Source organism: Tenrec ecaudatus, chromosome 8 (genome assembly GCF_050624435.1).
Source record: "Tenrec ecaudatus isolate mTenEca1 chromosome 8, mTenEca1.hap1, whole genome shotgun sequence".
In the NCBI taxonomy this organism is placed as follows: Eukaryota; Metazoa; Chordata; class Mammalia; order Afrosoricida; family Tenrecidae; genus Tenrec; species Tenrec ecaudatus.
The window spans coordinates 159689157-159702798 of record NC_134537.1 but is presented as its reverse complement, the minus strand read 5'-3'; positions in this window follow the sequence as shown (position 1 = coordinate 159702798).

The window sequence follows — 13642 nt, the reverse complement described above, 5'->3', positions numbered from 1 at the left end:
GATGGAAAAATTGGATATTCATTTGCAGAATAGGAATCAGGATTGCCATGGAGGAAAGAGTGGAACGGTCCCGGTGGGTTTCTGAGGCTCTGTACAGGAGTACAAAGCCCTGACTTACTCCCACGAAATGACTGGTGGTTTCGGATTGTGGACCCTGTGGATCCCAGTCCAACAAGTAACCACTAAGCCACCAGTGATCCTGGAGTTGAAGCGTACACATCAATACATACAAGATTGGCAGATGGTATGTATACATGCGTATTTGCCTTAGTTGCAAATATATCTATGACTGTAGTGGATCGTGTGAAGGGCAAGATATGAAAACATTTTAGACATAACCAAACACTTTGAGGGACTGAGTCCCTGAGCTGGAGGGTGAGGATTATGACCTCAGTGACACGAGAGCTAATTGACATATCACAGTCCACCATGAGAATACTCTATTTCCTACTTTGATGAATAGCTCAAACTCACAGCCATCCGCGAGATGCCAACTCATAGAGCCCTCTAGGACCGGGTCACACTGCCCCTGTGAGTTTCTGAACTGTGAACTCTTTGCAGGAGTAGAAAGCCCTGCCCTTTCCCCACAGAGCCGCTGGTGATGACCCAGCTTGTGACCACTCTGCCGCCAGTTATTGGGATCTCCAAAGTTTATGAGCAGCCCTCTAAGGCATAACTATTGGTCTCCCTCTTTTCTAAGGAAAGAACAGTGGTGGAAATTGAAGATTTATGAAGATAATTAAGTCAATGGATTGATAAACCACTTGAGCATTTGTGTCCGTGACTCTGAGACATGAAAGAGATAGGGCCCGGTACCACCAGCAACTACCTTGAAAAGGATCACATCAGAAGGTCCTGGTTAGATTAGAAAGAAAATGTACGACAAAACTCAAACTCTTAAAAAAAAAATCTATGTGGTAGTTACATAATCTGGTCTCAATTTGAGAGGATTACAAGTGATGGGGTGGAGTCTAGCCTGTCAATCAGATCACAGCCAATGAGGCCTCTGTGTGGGCATGACCTTCTCCTGAGAATTCTGGGAAATCCTGTATTCTTTCTTGGAGGAGAGATACACTAACCCCCCCTCTCTTTCTCTCCTCACTCCCTTGGAGCCCCTCTACTGAGAAGACACATGGCACTACAGTGATAGAGCTGAGATGCTTACAATGCCATTGGATCCAAAGACTTTCTACCCACTGGCCTGTGATCTTCCTGCATTCAATGTCATTGCATGTGTTTTGTGATTCTGAAGAGGACTTTATATATTGGTATCAGAATATGGGCTAATATCGGATTTATGGGATTGGACTGGAATGGGTTGGGATGTTTTCTTAATGTACAATTACCCTTTATATAAAACTCTCTCTTATACACATATGAGTTTCTATCAATTTGTTTCTCTAGTCTACCTGGACTAATACATTCAAGGTTTACTGGAAGGATAGCGAATGGTGCAATCCCAGAGACTAAGGCCCTTAGCCACCCCCGAGGCTCAATTTTCAGCCAAACAATCAGACTGAAAGGGAAACATTAAACCTAAGGAAGTAAGCTCTTCTTTGTAAAATCAGCCATTTGAGATCAGAAGGCTGGCATTCACCCAAGACCTAAGTTCCAACGGATTAGGAAAGGAGGAAGGAAAGAAAACGCTTCAGGACAGAGTAGTGTAGGTGCTGGGCCCTTGGGAGCTTGCCATCCATGAGATGAAACAAACTGTGTATTCGTTGTTGAATGGAGAACTCCTCTACTCTCTAAACCTTCACTGTAAATTCACAATAAAAATTTTAAAAGAAAAAAATGTGATTTTTCTACAGGCTTTTTGAAGCTCCTTCACATAATGTAACCGTCACATAATGTAACCAGCATCTTACCCGACAACCTACGGCTATTGGTTCATCAGCCCATGCAGCTACCTGAATCAGGGGAGCCTTCAGTCTAACATCCAACCTATGGACTTGGAACTTATCTCCTGGTACAACTGTGCGAGCTAGTTCCTTCATGTGAACCTCTGGGTAGATCCCCATAGAACCTTCGCTGGTTTTGCGTCATTGGAGACTGGAGCTTAAGAAAGATGGGCACACCAAAATGCCTCACCACAGTTTTTTGTTGTTGTTCCACTTATTCGTTTATTTGGCATCTTTGTTGAACATCTCCTTTGAGCACGGCCGCGAGGGACAGGAAACATGCTGATTTCTCTGGTTCTCTTTAACAGACGTGTTCCATTGCCTCCGTCACTCAAGGAAAGTGCTACAACCACACCACATCTTGAATAAGTATTAGAGATGAATACAATACAAGACTAACTCCACACATGCCATAATACAATAACGTTTTGCCCTTGAAAACCCATAGTGATATGTTAGCTGGATCCAGAACAGATCAAAGAAGATACTTAAATGAGCACCCTTAGTACCTGCCATCCCAAATTGAGATTGGTACGTGTGATTCTAAGAAGCTGTACCTGAAGCAAATATATATCAAAGAGCATTTTCCACTGACTCTAATCTTAACAGGAGAGACATCTTTCTATGCATCCTAAAGTAATACAGTTTATTGTCTTTTTTCCAAATAGGATGAAAACCAAACAAATAGCAATACAGTTTGCACTTCCACATGAAAGAAAAGAAAATAGCAAAGAAAATGTAGGAAGCAACAGCTTGCAAGGCATTGAACAAAGGAGACGAGCTCTATAATCGATGCAATTTACTGTCTTGAGATAATTTGCAGATGATTTTTGCAGATAATTTATAGGGAGCAGGAACTCAGGATGGAATTGGTGGGCTGCTCCCGTGAAAGGAGAGAACTGAGCATTCAGGTGGACACAGAAAGCTAGAGACCTAGGCTGGACTGTCAAAGAAGAGGGAGTCCACGAGAAATCAAAATACACCCCCTAAGGGTTTCAACAGAATATTGGTTAGGGTTTATGTGTGAGAAATTTACCTAAAGCTGGAGGAAGAAGCACCTGAAAAATTAAAAAAGATGATGCTCAGAACTCACACCGGACTGGAATTCATTCTTTTTTCCATCTGCTGAGTTTGGCAGACTCATACAAAATTGGAGCCCTGGTCGGATACTGTGAGAGGCTAATCTTAGTATTGAGACTATGAAATGAAGCACTGCCCAGGATTGGCCTAACAAATAATCAAAGGAAGACTCTCTAAATTTAGTCCTTTTTTTGTACTAAATAGTTTAGTTCCCAGAATAAAGCTAAGAATATATATAGAGATAAAAATATACCGCATTCGAAAGTATTCAGTCCATAACATGAAAACAATCACAGATTCTGTTCCAAAATTGACACCAAAACTAAGTTTCAAAAATTTCATGGCATAGCCCATTATCTTTTAATTTCTTTATTTCATTAACTTTTGGAAACCCCTTGGTATGTTAGAATTAGCAAGACATTAAAATATTCTTTCTGAATGCATCACATATGTAAAGGAAATTCAGTAGGGACATAGACTAAAAGTGACTTCGAAGACTCAAAGTGACTTTCTAGAAAGATCACTTATAATACATGAGATAAGACAATTCATTGGATATGATTACTGTCACATTAGACTTTTCTGAAGAAGAGATTGGTGAATCTAAAGGAAGAGCAGTGGAAACAGCCAAAATGAACTTAGGGGGAATAAAAGAAAATAGAACATAATTGTGCTGCATAATTATGTAAGCAGCCCAGTGTATGTTGGTCCTTGACATAGAAAAGAAAATAGGCAGAACAGAAACACTGTTTGAAGAAAAAGACTGACTAATTATATTTAAAAATCTAATAATTTTTAAAAGTCTCAAATGATTTATATTTGTTGTTAAGTGCTTGTGAGATTACTTCTTAAGACGCATAAAAACAATTACCCAAAGACATACCCAAACCCGCTGTCACTGAGTCAATTCAAACTTAAAACAACCCTATCATAAGATTCTGAGGCTATAAGTCTTTGCAGGGGCTGGCAGCTTCCTCTCTACAGAGGAGTCGCGGGCGGGTTGGGGGCCTCTGATCTTGTTAGACCAATGCTAACCCGCAATGTCACCGGGGTCTTTTATGTACGCAAAGACGTGCCATAATATAAGGGATCAAATATGATAAGAGAGAATCTTTAAACTAATCAGAAAAACCGACATATTTCATACACAGGAACGAAGATCAACCTGACAGCAGAGTCAGGGATGGTGTCACAACATCCCCGAAGTGTGGATGGAGCAGTGCTATCAAACTAGAAATCTACTACACCCTCAACCCATCGTTTGTCTCCAAAAACAAAAGTGAGATGGAGACAGTTTCAGAAGTAAAAAAACTGAGAGGCTAATTCTCTGGAGACACACACTCTGTCAGCCAGAAGGGAAGCCATCCAAAATGGAAATATAGGAGGGTAAGTCAAAAAGATGTTGCTACAAAATAATAGAACCCTTTATTAAGCAAAAATGTCAACATGTGAAACTCTTTTCCCCCAACTTAACCTCTACCTGTGTTTATATGGTTCTGAAGGTAATGTTTGCATCTCTCCCATTCTTCCCTGGAGAACTGTGTGCTCTTGGACTTATATCAAATCAAGAGGGGACTTGTCACAGCCTTGGGGGTTTACATTGTGTTCCTCTTCAGTGTTCTTTTGTTTGGGGAACAAGAACGGACCATCTGAAGGAGGAAAACGATGACTGCGCTGTGAACAGTGCAAGGTTGCCCAGTGAAATTCTTACAGGACAGCACTTGTGACACTCCAACAAGGAGCAAGTATAGTGTTATGATTGAGGTGGGGAGGGGGCCGGGGGGGATTCCTAGGTGGAAGATTCTTAGCCTTCTTTTCCATCCATGCAGCTTTATATTTTCTAAACGTTTCTTCCTGATAGGATCCAGTGGTCATCTTGTATCTTTCCAGAAATGCTATCAGGATTGTCCCTTTGTACAGCCCCAAGCAGGGACTATACCCCTCTTCACCAAGCTCTCTGAAGCCCCTCTCTGATCGGTCCTTATTTTGGACGCACCCTAAGGAGACCAGGAGAACTTAAGCACTGAGATAGGTGGTCTGCAACTATCCACGGACCACCAAGATATGTTTAAACATGTTTGGTGAGGAATAAATCCTTACATTGGCTCAATCACAATTTTTACAAATGTGTTAACGCTGTGTGTGTGTGTGTGTGTGTGTGTGTGAACCCCAGCAGAAGATGCATCCTTGATTCCACATGGCCATTGATTCCATATCTTGACTCATGATACTCCATAGGACAGAGTAATGGGTATAAAACCCAGAATACAGACCCCGGTGCTCCCAGAATCATAGAACAATGCATTCCTGCACGTTGTTGGATTTCATTGAAGAAGTAATAGGAAGTTTAGACAGATCTACATGGAAGGACTCTGTATGTCAATGTTCATAAACCTTATATAAAATGCTACACCCATAATCCTTTGCTATCTGCATAAGCTTGGGTCCAAGACCCCAAGTCAAATCTGTAGGTATTCAAGTCTCTCATATAAAATGCATCATATTTGCAAATTTTTATACTTTAAATCATCCCTAGATTACTTATAATATGTACTATAATGCAAATACTATGTAAATTACATTTAAGCTCCCTCATAGCCTTTGGGATATTGCTTTGAACATTTAATTGCTCTTAAGGCACCATCTATTCGAAAGAAGTCAGGGCACATACCACACAAGCAGCAAAGGAACAGGATATGAGATCGGAATTGCTCAACGTGCTGGAGACAAGGATCTGCTAAACAGAGAAGCTGCCGACCGTGAGTCGGAATCAACTCAGTGGCAGTACATTTGGTTTAGCTTTGGACAGTAGCGTGTGTCTACAGTTGATCTGTGCAGAATCAGTGTAGTGCTGACGGAGAGACAGGTTGAGGTTTTATTTCCTGGAATGTTTTTTCTGAATATTTTAAGTTTACCATTGGTTGAATTTGCAGATGCAGCACCCACAGGTACAGAGACCCAGATGTATTTTCACTTACAAACAGATAGTGATAAGTTAAAGCTATACGCTGTAAGCCCTAAAGCAATCCCTGAGTTTTAAAATGACTTACAGATGATAGCTCAACAGAAGAGACACAGATGATGCTGAAAAATGCACAACTATTTCCAAGGCAGGGCAGAAGCAAAAGAAAACGAGAACAAAGAAAATAGATAAAAATAAACTGGCAGCGATATAAAAAGAGCAAAACAAAAGCCGGCCATAGAATAGACTTACACAAAACTTTATAAATAAGCACATTAAGCTTACATAGTAAAGAAATCACAACTAATAGGCGACATTTTCCCCACTTCACTTACAAAGAGGGATCCATTTATAGACTGCACCCAAGGAACACAGTGCACCCACAAAGACAAGTTGAGAAAAATGTGAAAGGGTGGGAAAGCATATGCCATGCTACTGTTGCTAGGAGCCATTGATTTGGCTCCTACCCATAGCAGCCCTGTGTACAACAGGATGAAACACTGCCCAGTCCTTCACCATCCTCAGACTCATTCTATGCCTGAGCCCAGTGACGCAGCCACCGTGTCAATCAATTGAGGACCTTCCCATTTTCTCCCTGCCCTTCCACTTGACCAAAGTGGATTTCCTCTTCCAGGGACTGACGTCTCCTGATAGGTCTCAAATATGTAAGATGAAGTCTTGCCACCCTTGCCTCTAAGGAGCACTCTGTTTTACTTCCTTCAGCACAGATTCAGTGTATCCTCTCAGCAGCCCGTGGTATTTGATATTCTTTTCCAGCACCATAATTCAAATGCACCAATTCTTCTTCCATGTCCCTTATTCAAGATTCAACTTTCATATGCGTCTGAGGCAACAGAGAATGCCATGATTAAGCCACACCTTAATCCTCTAAGCAACCAGATTGCTCTTCAATACTCTGAAGAGGTTTTGCGCAGGAGATTTCCCTAATTAAATATGGCTTTTTGATCTCTTGACTGCTTCTTCCATGAGAATTGATTGCAGATCCAAGTAAGGCAAAATCCTGGGCAATTTCATTTTTGTCTCCATTTAGCATGATGTTACCTACTGACCCAGTTGTGAGGATTTTGATCTTCTTTACATTGAGTTGTCATCAGACTGAAGGCTGCGATCCTTGGTCTTTATCAACGAGTGACTCGAGTCCTCCTCACTTTCAGCAAGCCAGGCCGTGCCATCTGCATGCAGCAGGTCATCAAAAAGCCTTCCTCCAATCCTGGCGCCACATTCTTCTTCGTGTAAGCCAGCTTCTCTGATGACTAGCACAGCCTTCAGACTGAACAAGTGTGGTGAGAGGATACGACCCTAGCACGCAGCTTTTCTGATTGGAAACCACTCAGTGTGCCCTTGTTCTGTTCTCACCACTGCCTCTTGACCCGTGTACAAGTTCCCAATGAACACAATTCGAGGCTTGAAGTTTTTCCTGAGTTTTTTCAGTTCAAGATATGCTGCATGTCTTCTTCCCTTTTGGTTTTCAAATTCTAAGTCGTTGTAGACGTCATTAAAATATTTGGCTTTGTCTTCTCAAGTTGCCCTTTGAAAGTTTCTATTCAGCTCCTTGATTTAACCCTTTCTTCCATTTGCTTTAGCTATCCCATGCTAACACTACTCAAAATGAAGGGAAACTGTTTTAGTGGATACCTGTTATTGAACTCCACCACTTGCCTGTAAGTTTGTCACACTGGTGGTTTGTGTGCTTCTGTGAAGCTGGGAGCTGTGTTACTGGTATGTCACCCTAACTCAGTGGTTCTCAATCTCCCTAATGCTGTGACCCTTTAATATAGCTCCCCATGTTGTGGTGACCCCCAACCATAAAATTATTTTTGTTGCTACTTCATAACTGTCATTTTGCTACTGTAGCTGCTTTCAACACAGCAGCTGCTTTCTACACAGTAGCTGTTGTCTACACATGTATGACTGGCCCACATAAGTACATTATGGCACTAACCCTGTCACATATGCCTGTATTTGCACAAGGGACTGGTACAATGATGTCATCGCGCTGGGTACTCCTATGTGGGCATATCTGCATGTGGGCAGACCCGCCCGGACATGGATAAAGGAGTGGTGTCTTGGTTCCTAACATCATCAGAAATATGTGTTTTCTGATGGTCTTAGGCAACCCCTGTGAAGGATCATTCGACCCTCAAAGGGCTCATGATCCACAGGTTGAGAACCAATGCCCTAACTGAACTTCCACGCTAAGTAAAGACTATAGAGATGAAATCAGCTGCCACTTTGGAGAAAATAATGAATGAAAACCTAATTAATGGAGTCAAAACATTGTCAGATACCGAAAGCCTACTGAATGGAAAAAGAGCACTGTCAGAGATAAGGCAGGCAGTTGGGGCTGTTGGGTCAGAAGCCATTCAAAATGTGGCTCATGAGGAACTGCTTTCTCAAAGTAGAATCCACCCAACTGATGTGAACCCTTTATTGTGCTCCTGTAGAACTTGTACAAGGGTCAAGAAGGCTGCAGCCTTCAGTATAGATGATAAATCGATGTCAAGAAGACCCAAATCCTCACAAGTGGATCAATAAGTAACATCAGGATAAATGGAGAAAAGCTTGAAATGTCAAGGATTTTGTTTCACTTGGATCCACAATCAATGCTCATGGAAGCAGTAGTCTAGAGACCAAAAGACAGTAGTCTAGAGACCAAAAGACATGTTTCACTGGGAAAATCTATTGCCCAAGTCTGCTTTGGTGTATTGAATGCAAGGATGTTATTATGCGACTAAGGTGCGCCTGACCCAAGGCACGGCATTTTCAATTGCTTCCTCGATACACGAAAGTTGGACATTGAATAAGGAAAACTGAGGAATGTATTGGAATTGGGGTGCTGAACAAGAATATTGAAGGTACCACGGATTGCAAAAAAGAACAAACAAGTGTGTCTCGGAAGAAGTATGGTCAGAGTGCCTGCCCCTTCGAGGAAAAGAAGGCTGGTCTTCATCTCCTGTACTTTGGACATGTCAGGAAAGCTCCATCCCTGGAGAAGATCATCCTGCTTGGTAAAGAAGAGGGACAGTGAAAGAGAGAAAGGCCCTCACGGAGGATTGGCACGGAGCTGCCACCATGGGCTTGAGCAGAGGCGTAGGGGTGAGAATGGCTCAGGACCAGGTAGGGTTTCCTTCTGTTGTGCATATGGTTCCTATGGTTCAGAGTGGCCTGAACTGCACCTCCCAACAACCACGTGCTCTTGAGCTGACTCTGACTCAAGGAGACTCCATGTGTACAGAGTAGAACTGATCCTTCAGGTTTACAAGGGCCTTCAGGAAGCTGATTTGCTGGCTTGTCTTCTGTGCATCTTTGGTTAGGTTCAAACCATACACCTTTTAGCTGCTAGGGAAGAGTTTAGATCTGTCATAAACTCCACAGAGATACACTAGCTATATGACTGTCATACAAGGTAATTTTAGAGAAAAGATTATTCAAAGGAATAAAAAAATAATTTAACAATAATAATTCTAAAAGATGTGAAAGTTTTTTGATCTAAAACAACCAAAGCATTGCACAGACAAATTAATGGTTACATATCTATATATTTGCATATACATATATTCATGAGTCAGAATGTTCAATATTGCTAAAATGTACATTGTCCCTTGGTTGACGTGTGGAGCTCAATCTCAGTAATCCAAATCCTAACCGTTTTTTTTTAATAGTAATTGAAACATTCATTCTGAAATTTCATATGAAATTACACAGGACTCATAGTAGCTAAGGCAACTTTGAACAAGAATAATGCATAAGGAAGAATATCAATATGTAATTTTAAGTCCTATTACAGAAAGACAGTTATCAAGACTGTAATGTATAAAACAGAGTGCATAAAATTGATCCACATGTCTGTGGATAATAGAGTTTCAAGAGAGCTCCAAAGATAATTTGCCACAGAAAGAGTGGTCTTTTGAACAAATGATTCTGTAACAATTAGACTTTTTATGCCCCCCAAAAAAGAGAGCTAAATCTTTGCCATATACAAAAGTAACTCAAAATGCATTATATACTTAAATGTAAAACAAAACTATAAAACTTCTAGAAGAAAGTCTTTCTTAGTTTGAATGAGTGAAAACATTCTTATATATGATGCTAAAAATAGGATAAATGGAAAAACAAATTGATAAATTTAACTGCTTCAAATTTAAAAACCTCTGCTTTTTGAAAAAGAGGGTGCAGAAAATGAAAAAAACAAACAAATAATATTTAAACGTGAAGTTTTTACTTGAAAAGTATATAATCTGACAAGACATTGAACCCAATGTAACTATTTCAAAACAAAAATAGAAGCTAAATTGAAAGAACACAATCCAATTTTTTAATGAGTGAAAAATCTGAAGACTTATCACTAAAGAAGATAAGGCATGAAGAAAGTTCAATATCATCAGTCATTAAAAGAAAAGAGAAACAGACTTCTGCCTGCTCAATGTGTGCGCAGAGTAGAAGTACACGCCATAGGGATTTCTAGTGTGGTCGTTTGCAAAGAGATCACCAGACCTCTCTTCTGAGCCATCCTTGGGTAAGTTCAATTTCACAGCCTTTCAGTTCAGAGTGGAGTGTTTAAACATGTGCAATACCCAGCAACTCTTCACCAGCTGTTAGGAAAATTCAACTTATAATCACAGTAAGCAGCTACCCCCACACACCCACCCACACCATAATTATTAAAATTGTTAAAGTTTAGAAAGACTGATCGTGTCCAGTGTTGGCGAGGGTGTAACTCGTACATAGCTCATATCATCTAGAGTAGTAAAATTAATTTGAAGACCTATTAGGTAGTTTTTGTTGTTATTGTTGTTGTTGTTTTAAAGCTAAACAAGCATCTACCATATAATTCAGTTGTAGTCTGGGTACTTTAGAGAAACAAATCCATAAAACTCATCTATAAGAGACAGTTTTATATAAAGGTTAAGTGCGCATCAAGAAAACATTCCAACCCAGTGCTGCCCAAGCCCACAAGTTCAACATTAACCCAATTAACCATCTGTCTGACAACAATCCACAAAGTCCTCCTTCATCTCATAAAGCACACACTATGATGCTGACTGCAGGTGGGAAGCTGAATCAGTGAGCATGTAAGCATCTCAACGCTGGCAGGGGTCTCCACATAGCTGCTCCAGCACCCAGGGCTGCATCAGGGTGGGTCCATGTGGCTTCTCTTAGGGATGTCTTGCAGGAAGTGAGCCTTGCCAGCTGAAGCAGGGAATTGGCTAAGGCAGCTGCACCCTTGTCCGACCATCACAAAGCAAGAGACCCAAGAACTCAAAAGGCAAGACTCGCAGAGCCATTTATCCCTCCACCCTTCAAGTAACCTCACATGTGTTTATCGGCCAGGTTGGCACAATAAAATAACTACCTCACCAGTCTATCTCATTCTACTTATTCACCCAAGATAAATGAGAGCATACATGTCCATGAAGACTGATTAAAAATTGCTTGTCGAAGCTTTGTTTGCAATGGGCAAAACCAGGCAAAAGCAAAAGTGCCCAACAACAGTGACAGTATAAACAAAGCATGACATGTCTATACACTAAAATACTGCACGGCAATGAAAAATACTAAGTGATCAAGGCATGCTGCAGCATGCATGAGTCTTAAAGTTAATCGTGCTGAACAAAAGCGGGCAGACTAAAGAGAAACGCATACGGTTTCAATTCTGTTTTGATTAAATTCTAGGAAATGTAACTAGTGTATAATAAGTAAAAGTAGATCCATGGTTACCTGAGCACTGGGAACAGGACCAGAGGAAAATCAGGAAGCAGGCATTCCGCAGATGCACCAAGAGACTGTCAGGCTGATGGATGTCTTCCTATTGTGGGCGTGGTTTCGTTGCTGTGTACATTTGTAAGAACTTGTCCAATTCTATATGTGTTCTTTTAAAAATCATTTCATTAGGGGCTCATACAACTCTTATCACAATCCATACAGACATCAATTGGGGAAAGCACATTTGTACATTCATTTCCCTCATCATTCTCAAAATATTTGCTCTTCACTTAAGCCCCTGGCATCAGCTTCTCCTTTTCCCCTCTCTCCCCAGTCCCCCCTCCCTCATGAACCCTTGATAATTTTTAAATTATTATTTTGTCATATTTTACACTGTCTGACGTCTCCCTTCAGCCACTTTTCTATTGTTCATCCCCCAGGGAGGAGGTTATATGTAGATCCTTGTTATCGGTTCCCCCTTTCCAACCCACCATCTGTCCACCCTCCCAATATCGCCACTCTAACCACTGGCCCTGAAGGGATCATCCTCCCTGGATTCCCTGTGTTTCCAGTTCCTATCTGTACCAGTGTACATCCTCTTGTCTAGCCAGATTTGTCAGGTAGAATTGGGATCATGATAGTGGAGGGGCAGGGAGGGTGGGGGTAGGAAGTGTTTAGGAACTAGAAGAAAGTGGTATGTTTCATCGTTGCTACATCACACTCTGACTGGCTCGTCTCCTCCCTGAGACCCTTCTGCAAGGGGATGTGCAATTGCCTACAGATGGGCTTTGGGTCTCCACTCCGCACTCCCTATCATTCACAATGATATGATTTTTTTATTCTGATGATGCCTGATACCTGATCCCTTCGACACCTCATGATCACACAGGCTAGTGTGCTTCCTCCATGTGGGTTTTCCTGCTTCTGAGCTAGATGGCCACTTGTTTACCTTCAAGCCTTTAAGACATCAGATGCTGTATCTTTTAATAGCTGGGCATCATCAGCTTTCTTCACTACATTTGCTTATGCACCCACTTTGTCTTCAACAATCGGGCAGGAATGTGAGCATCATGGAATGCCAGTTTAATAGAACAAAGTATGCTTGCATTGAGGGAGTACTTGAGTGGAGGCCCAATGTCCATCTGCTACCTTAATATTAAACCTATACGTATATGCACATAGAGCTATTTCTACATCCTCATATATAAATATATTTACATATGTACATGCCTTTATTTAGACCTCTATAAGTGCCCTTTGCCTCCTAGCGCTTTCCTCCATTTCCTTTGACTTTCCTCTTGTCCCACTATCGTGTTCAGCCTTCATTTGGGTTTCAGTAATTCCTCTAGGTTACATTACCCTTGGTCATGCCCTACCAGGCCCCTACTCCCTCCTCACCACCGATTTGGATCACTTGTTGTTCCCTTGTCCCTGGGTTTGTTAACACCACTACCTTTCCCCCCACCTCCCCTCTCCCATGTCTCCCCCAGAACTGTCGGTCTCGTTTTCTCCTCCACATTGTTCATGCAGCCTATCTTATTTAGACAGACATGTGGAGATACCAACATGCACAAAAACAAGATAGAGCAAAACCAAGCAACAAAAGAAAACAAAACAACAACAAGCCAATGACAATAAAACAAAACACAAAAACAAGAAAGAAAAGCTTGTAGTTAATTCAAGGAGTCTTTGTTGGCCTTTAGGAGTGTTTTCTAGTTGAGTCTGTTAGGGCACCAAGCCCTGGCCCCAAAGTCTATTTTTGGTATTCCCTGGGGACTTTGTTGCTCTCTTCCCCTTGCTATTCTATTCCATGCCCTTAGAAGTTTCACAGGGGCAGAAATCTGAATGGCCAATAAACATATGAGGAAAGTTCCTGATCTTTAGCCATAAGAGAAGTGCAAATTAAAAAAAACAATGAGGTGCCACCTAATTACTACTACCCTCAAAGATATCCCAATTCAAAAAATCAGAAAGC